A 7,152-nucleotide genomic window follows, 5' to 3' on the forward strand; every position below is an offset into this window, starting at 1 on the left:
GTAATTCTCCTGTGTTTCCAAGGATTAAAGACTGTTTATGTACTCCACGTCTCCTTTTTCCTCGTTCTGCGCTACTCCCAGCACAGAACCGACCTAAAACAGTAACCTCCATGTGTCTGCCCTCCGTTTTTGTTTCTGTGTTTTTTCCCTCAGTGTTTTGTTTCCGTTGTGTTTCTATGGATCCCCTCCTTCGCCCCGAATTCCTCCTCCTCCTGCAGGAGCAGGGGGAGCGCTCGCTCGAGGACCATACCAGACTGTTTCTGGCCCTCGCCGAACTTACCAGCTACCCGGACGACACGCTTTGCGCATTCTATGATGCTAGCCTGAACACCGCGTGCAGAGCGCCATCTGAGCAGCTCCCTTTCATCTCAGGAGACGTGTTCTGTCTTTGTGCTTGCAAATTCTGCCGTGTAAATAGCAAATCCACCATGGCACGAGCGCAACTGGCTCTTAAAGGGAATGGGAGATGAGATTCTGATTGGTTTATTGCACGTTATGCCCAAAACACACCCATTACTAATTAAGAGAATAGGGACAACCTTTTTAGACCATGCGCCGGGCGTGCCGACTGTTTTTCCCACCGTTAAACTAGCAAAAGTGGATTTGCGCCCTCTAGTGCCAGCTCCTCGTAAGCGCCCTCAAGTGTCCGCTCCTCCTGGCCTCGGCCCGTAGACCCAGTGGCTCCACCTTGGCTCCTAGCTCCCTCACCTCCACCGTCACCCGTCGATCCACCAGCTCCACCGGGCTCCCTCGTCCCTCCGGCTCCGCCTTGGTCGGGCGTCGACCCGCCATCGCCTCAGGACTCCGCTCCTCCGGCTGCACCACAGTCGGCGGCCATTCCTCCTCCATGGCTCCTCCCTCCATCGGCTCCCCCGTGGGCCGTCATTGTGACTGTGGCCTGGATCCAGCTGGACTCCTCCTGCTCCAAGCCCCTCCTGGCTCCTCCCTGGCTCCTCCCTCCGTCGTCTCCTCAGTGGACTCTGTCTGCCAGCCCCCTCCCGGGTGTCCGTCCTCCTCCAGAACCTCCTCCTTAGTTCCCACCCATTCCCCCCCCCTTGTTGTTCTATGGTGCGAGGACACACCGTCCGGGAGGGGGGCGATATGTCAGGATTCTGGACTGTTCTGTGTCGTGTTTTGCCCCCGTTTCTGTTCCTGTTTTTCCTTATTTGGTCATGTTCCTGTCCTCGTTTAGTTTGATTATGATTCCTGACACCTGTGTTTAGTAATTATCCCTTGTATTTAAGTTCCTGTTTGTTCAGTCTTCCTTTGTCGGTTCTACTCGTTGGATGTTGTGTAATTCTGTCTTTCCAAGGATTAAAGACTGTTTATGTACTCCACGTCTCCTTGTTCCTCGTTCCGCGCTCCTCCCAGCACGGATCGTGACAACATGAATATTTCAAGATAAAATATTTTCAAAGATCCTTGTGCTGCATTCTATAGTTACACACATTACCCAAAAAATGTGTTAAATACTTAATTTAATCAAGCAAATTCAAGGAATACTGACGTATATGAACAAAGAGAAGCCGAGAACACAAAGAGCTTGCTAACATTACAGCAGTACTGTTACTGAAAGAAAAAAAAAAACGAGACTCACACAAAACTTTTACAATCACACATGACAATGCAATACGAATTGTGATGTTAAAAATGAAAGCGTGGTTAGAACAGCACAAACAAATCATAGAAAGATAAAACACGATAATTTTCATACTGCTACAACTAAGGCTCAAGCTCATTTTTGTTTGGTCTGGTTTCAGAGTCGGCCTACTACAGTGAAAAACTTTGTGATTTATACAGTACGTGTCTTCACAGTGGAGTAATGAGGTGTTAAACATGTGGAATAGTAACAAACAATATTCAACATAAACTAGAATCCCAAACTCTAATGTAACTGTGAGCTTGTTTCACATTCTGTAGATTATCTCAGTAATGAAATCTCAGTTCACTTGCATTTTCTGGCTAACAGCTGAAATGTGGACCGATGCTAAACCTATTTTTCAGTCCTTTAGGTTTGGTGAAATATATGCTATAAAATTCAAAACGATAAACTTTATCAAATGTTCTTAAAAATATAAACATCAGGCATGACAACTTTGTAAGCACTTAACAACTAATATTTAAGCTAAATACATGTTTAGATATGTAGAAAAAAATAAAAGATATACTACAATATTTCAGGGGACTGTGCTGTTGAAGACATTAACTTCATGACACATGCACACATTGTAGATGCTTACGTACACCAGAGATGTTGCTTTATTTGAGTCAAAGAAGATGGCGATAGTAACTGATAACTTTAATGTTTAATGTTGTGTTGAAAAAGATTTTGTAGACAAACACCTCAGGGGAAATAATTTGAAATGGTTTGTCAAAATAATAAAAAGTTCAGTCAAATGTTTAATAATTTTCTTAAATTAATAGGTATGTGCTTGTCATGCTCTCTTTCCCATGCAAGGATTAGGATTCATTTATGGAGGAGTCTTAAAACAAACACAGCCAAACAAACGAAATGTGAATTGTGTCATCTGCTGTCTGAACAAGATGACTAAATCTAGTGGAGTAATAAAAATATCATTTACAAATCCGCATTTAAAAAACTTTCACAATTGTTTATGAAAGATTTTCTGAATTCTATATGCATTTTAAACATTTCTTTTCTTGCTTGACTCTCTTTCTTAGTGATTTGGTCTCTTGAATGCACGAAAGGTTATGGATGAAATGTATCTATACTCTTTACAAGAGTGTGGAAACTTTAACATGCTGAAACTTTAAAGAATGTGCGGCTTTCAGTGCAATAGTTTGATATGTTACATTTGTAATAATTTTAAGGGTAAAACAGACTTAGGGCCCTATCATACACCCGGCAAGGTGCGTCGCAAGTGTTTTTGCTAGTTTCAGCCCGACGCAGTTCTCATTTTCCCGTCCTGCGCTGCATTGTTTAAATAGCAAATGTATTTGCGCCCATTTGTGCGCCCATGGGCGTGCTGGTCTAAAAAAGAGGTGTGTTCAGGCGCATTGTTGGTGCATTGCTATTTTGAGGAACTGAAAATAGACTGCGCCATAGACCAACTCAAACCTGGTCTAAAGCAAAAAGTCAATGGCGCAATATTTATTTTTGTTATTTAAAGAGCGCGTTAGTAGAAAATGCGCCTCTGGGCGGGTCCACAGCAGGCGTTCACTTTGCTTATTACACACAGGGACGTGCAGCAGCACACAAACATTTTTAAATATGAAACAATAAAAGATTATAATGTAAAAGATTATTATTGTGTGCATAAATATAAAAATGCCTACATGTCATAATGGATAGTCATTGCATGTATCAGAATTAGCCTACCTATTTGCAGCTCAGCCTACTTATAATGACGAATCAAATTGGCTAATTATTTCATCAATCGTGACAATACACACATGTATTTAAACTGACTCATCAGGCTGAGCTATTTCAAAGCCTGCATCCAACGCAGATGACTGAAAGATTGACTGGCCACTGAACATGTAATTTGAGCAAAACATCACTCGTTGAACTCCTCAGTTTAATCAGTGTATTTTATAAGTCAGTGTATTTTATAATGTAATGTATTTTCGAATTGTTCAGCCAAAGGATTGAAAGACAGAGGAGGCAGAGGATCTACCAGCCAAGGTCCACATACCTGTCCTTGACTGAGGTGGAGTGTCGCCAGAAGCTTCGCCTATCCCGCCAGGCAGTAACAGACCTCTGTCATCTTCTGGCAGATGATCTGCAGACGAATGCATACTACCCATACGCACTCCCTGTTGCTGTTAAAATAACTGCTACACTACATTTTTTTGCGAGTGGGTCATTCCAACATACCTTGAGTTCAATTGGAGGCATATCCCAACCTGCCGTAAGTTCGGCCATACATGCAGTAACATCAAGCCTAGTCCGACATGCGCACAAATTCAATAAATTCCCCATAACGCCTGCTACCCAAAATCGGGTTAAAGAGGAGTTTTGGGCTAACTTTGGGTTCCCTGGAGTTTTGGGTGTGATAGATTGCACGCACGTGCAACTACGTGCCCCGTCAGAGAACGCTTTGATATACGTTAATCATAAGGGAACCCATTCCATCAATATCCAGGTGATTTGCGATGCAACAAATAAAGTTACACACGTATTTGCAAATTATCCTGGATCAATGACTCCTTTATTCTGGCCAACTCTGTCATTCCTGCAGTCTTCCAGGGTGACCCGCCCCTGGACGGGTTGCTGTTAGGGGACAATGGCTATCCATTAAAGGGGTCCTATTATGCTATTTTACAAAGTCTTGATTTTGTTTTGGGGGTGTACTAGAACAGGCTCTCATACTAGGTTGTTCGAAAGACACATTATTTTTCACATATTTTACATTATTACAACACCTCTCTCCCCAGTCTGGCATGAACGGCTCGAATAGTTCCTGTATCAAATGAAGGCCCGCCTTCTGAAATACGAAATATGTTGTGATTGGTTAGCTGGACCTGTGTCTGTTGTGATTGGCACCACTCGGCGCCTGGTTGGGAAATGTCATGCCCCTTACCATAGCCGCCTGCGAATTTCAATGTAAATATTGCGTTAAAATCAAATCAATTTGAGCGCGATTGAAACCCGGATGATTGTAACCACTCTAAGTTCGTCTGCCTTGAGAAAGCTAGCGTGTCTCCGACACAGGACATGGCTGATTACTCCGTATATCATGCCTACAACAGTAAGGGAAGTGTGTTTTAACCGTAAACACACGAAAGCACGAGCTGTCATTGAGAGAACGTTTGGCATGGTAAAAATGCGCTTTAGGTGTTTGGATAAGTCAGGGGGAACATTACAGTACAGCCCTCAGAGGGTCGGAGCATTCTTTGTGGTCATGTTGTGTGTTGCATAACATTGCCATACATTGCCATACACCATAAATGTCTCTTAGACATCAAATGAGGAAAGATTACAGGACTTTAGAAGGCGTGAAAATGAACTGTATGTGCCGATGCCAATTAACCAAAATCCTCAAGCAGCAGCGCGGGCGAGGAGAGATCAGCTGGCAGAAGAGCTGCTTCATCTGTAGCTTGCAAGCTGAATTGTTTGCTAAAAGTGCAAACCTTGCATTTATTTTGAAATGTTTTTTTTTTTAATGGATTGATTGTATAGGAAGATTTTGTACCTCTGGATATGATGACAACCTTTTTTAAATTAGCCTTTTATCAAAACACTCACAGCGCTCTCCCAGTTGCTGAAACGTTTTGGCTCTCGAAACATTTGTAAATTCTTTATCTCCTGTTTGTTACAAATAAAGTATTTTTAGAGTGTAAACCTTTTTTTTTTTGCATATTTGTAAACGAATTAAAAAAAAAATACTTTCATAGATTACAGTGATCATGTATCCATACTTTCAGCAATTAAAACCCTGATAATTTTACTTATTACTCCATGACGGGGAAAAAAACACTTTTAATGAGAACCAAATCTTTAATAAAAAAAAAAAAAACATTTCTATTAATAATAATAAACACAACTCTATTTTATTAACAATTAAGAAGAGTGCAGTGTGGACATGGATCGGGTGGACGGAGAAGATCCGGTGGATGGAGGAGTTATTGCAGGAGATTTTGCAGGTGTAATGCACTCAACTGCATCAGCGAGCCTTCCCACACTGTCTGCGATGCGTCCGAGGGGCAGCAGCAACATCTCCAAGTGGCTCAAGCGGGTGTTCACGCGCCGCATACTCTGATGGAGACTACCCAGTTCCCTCTCCAGCATATTGAAGCCGGCCTGCTGGAGTGTCTTCGAATAGGTGGTCTTCATGGCTGACGTTTTTGCGTCGTGCTCTGGGTCGCCTCGTCTCTCCCCTCAACCTAGATGTTTGTTCCACCATTTCTTCTCCATCCGAAACTACCCCCTCCTCCTGCCTACTGGGTCCGGCCGCACAATCTTCAGCCAGCGGAGCTGCATGAAATTGCATGTTCATATATTTTATGATTGTTGCTAAATAAAATGTTTTTATATGCCTGAATGTTTTGTACACATTACTTTTTCCCATTATCATTGCATTACCACCTCTAAACCCCCAAACCCCTCAATGCTGTCAGCACTGAGGGTAGAGGCAGCGATGTCCTCCGCTGGCGTTAGGTCCAAGGTGGCTGCAGGTGGCCCTCCTCCCGTGGCCACCTGCTGTTTTTTACTAGCGGCGAGCTTTTGTTTTCCCTGTCTCCTGACATCATTGTACCTTTTTCAGCATTGTACAGCCGTTCTGATGCCAGAAGACGAGGACACAATCACCGCTACTTCCTCCCACGCTTTCTTCACCTCGGGAAGCTTTGGTGGATTCTTGCTTGTCCCGTAGATGATCTGCTCGCACGGTTTAACTTCACGCACGAGCAAATTGGTTTCTTCAGTTGAAAAGTGTTCAGCTTTTCCACCAACAAACTCCGCCATGTAAATAGCGATCCGCCATGGCGAGAGCGCAACTGCCTCTTAAAGGAAATGGGAGATGAAACTCTGATTGGTTTATTGCACGTTACGCCCAAAAAACATGCACCCGGGCGTGCCGAACATTCGACTAAAATCTGTTGGCATGCAAAAAATACTCACAAATGTTTTAGCACAGGTATTTATACACATAGTACGAGAACTGTATATTGTGTCACTTGCATAGAAAATTCATTACCAATTTATCAGGGTCAAAAGGAAATGATGATAATAGTTGAAATCCTTAGCTTCCACATCTCTTTCATGTTGAAAATCACAGATTCTGGTGCATTTAATCTTTTAGTAAATCATTTAAAAATGACACGATACCTACAAAACAGTCAAATAGTCAAAGTGTATGTTTTGTGTAGTAGGTAAGAAAATTTACACCAATTGTTAAAGGCCAGGTAAATAATTTGAAACATAGGTCTGTCAAATGAGAAAAGTTCAGTCATACATTTAAAAAAGTTTTCTGAAGTAAAAATTATGTGTTTGTGTCAAACACATCCAAAGAGTTTTCTACTCATGTGAGAAAAGCACTTGGGTGCATTAATGATCTAAAGAAACAATGCTGGTCATCAGGCTATTTTAAAGAAATTAAAGACAATAGACAGTGTGCCTTGCTTTAGTGACACACAATGTGTTTAACATTTTAAACATGTTTAAAATTGTGGGTGTAATTATTTTACTGA

This window comes from Sinocyclocheilus anshuiensis, unplaced genomic scaffold, assembly GCF_001515605.1.
Source record: "Sinocyclocheilus anshuiensis isolate Anshui unplaced genomic scaffold, SAMN03320099.WGS_v1.1 scaffold798, whole genome shotgun sequence".
Lineage (NCBI taxonomy): Eukaryota > Metazoa > Chordata > Actinopteri > Cypriniformes > Cyprinidae > Sinocyclocheilus > Sinocyclocheilus anshuiensis.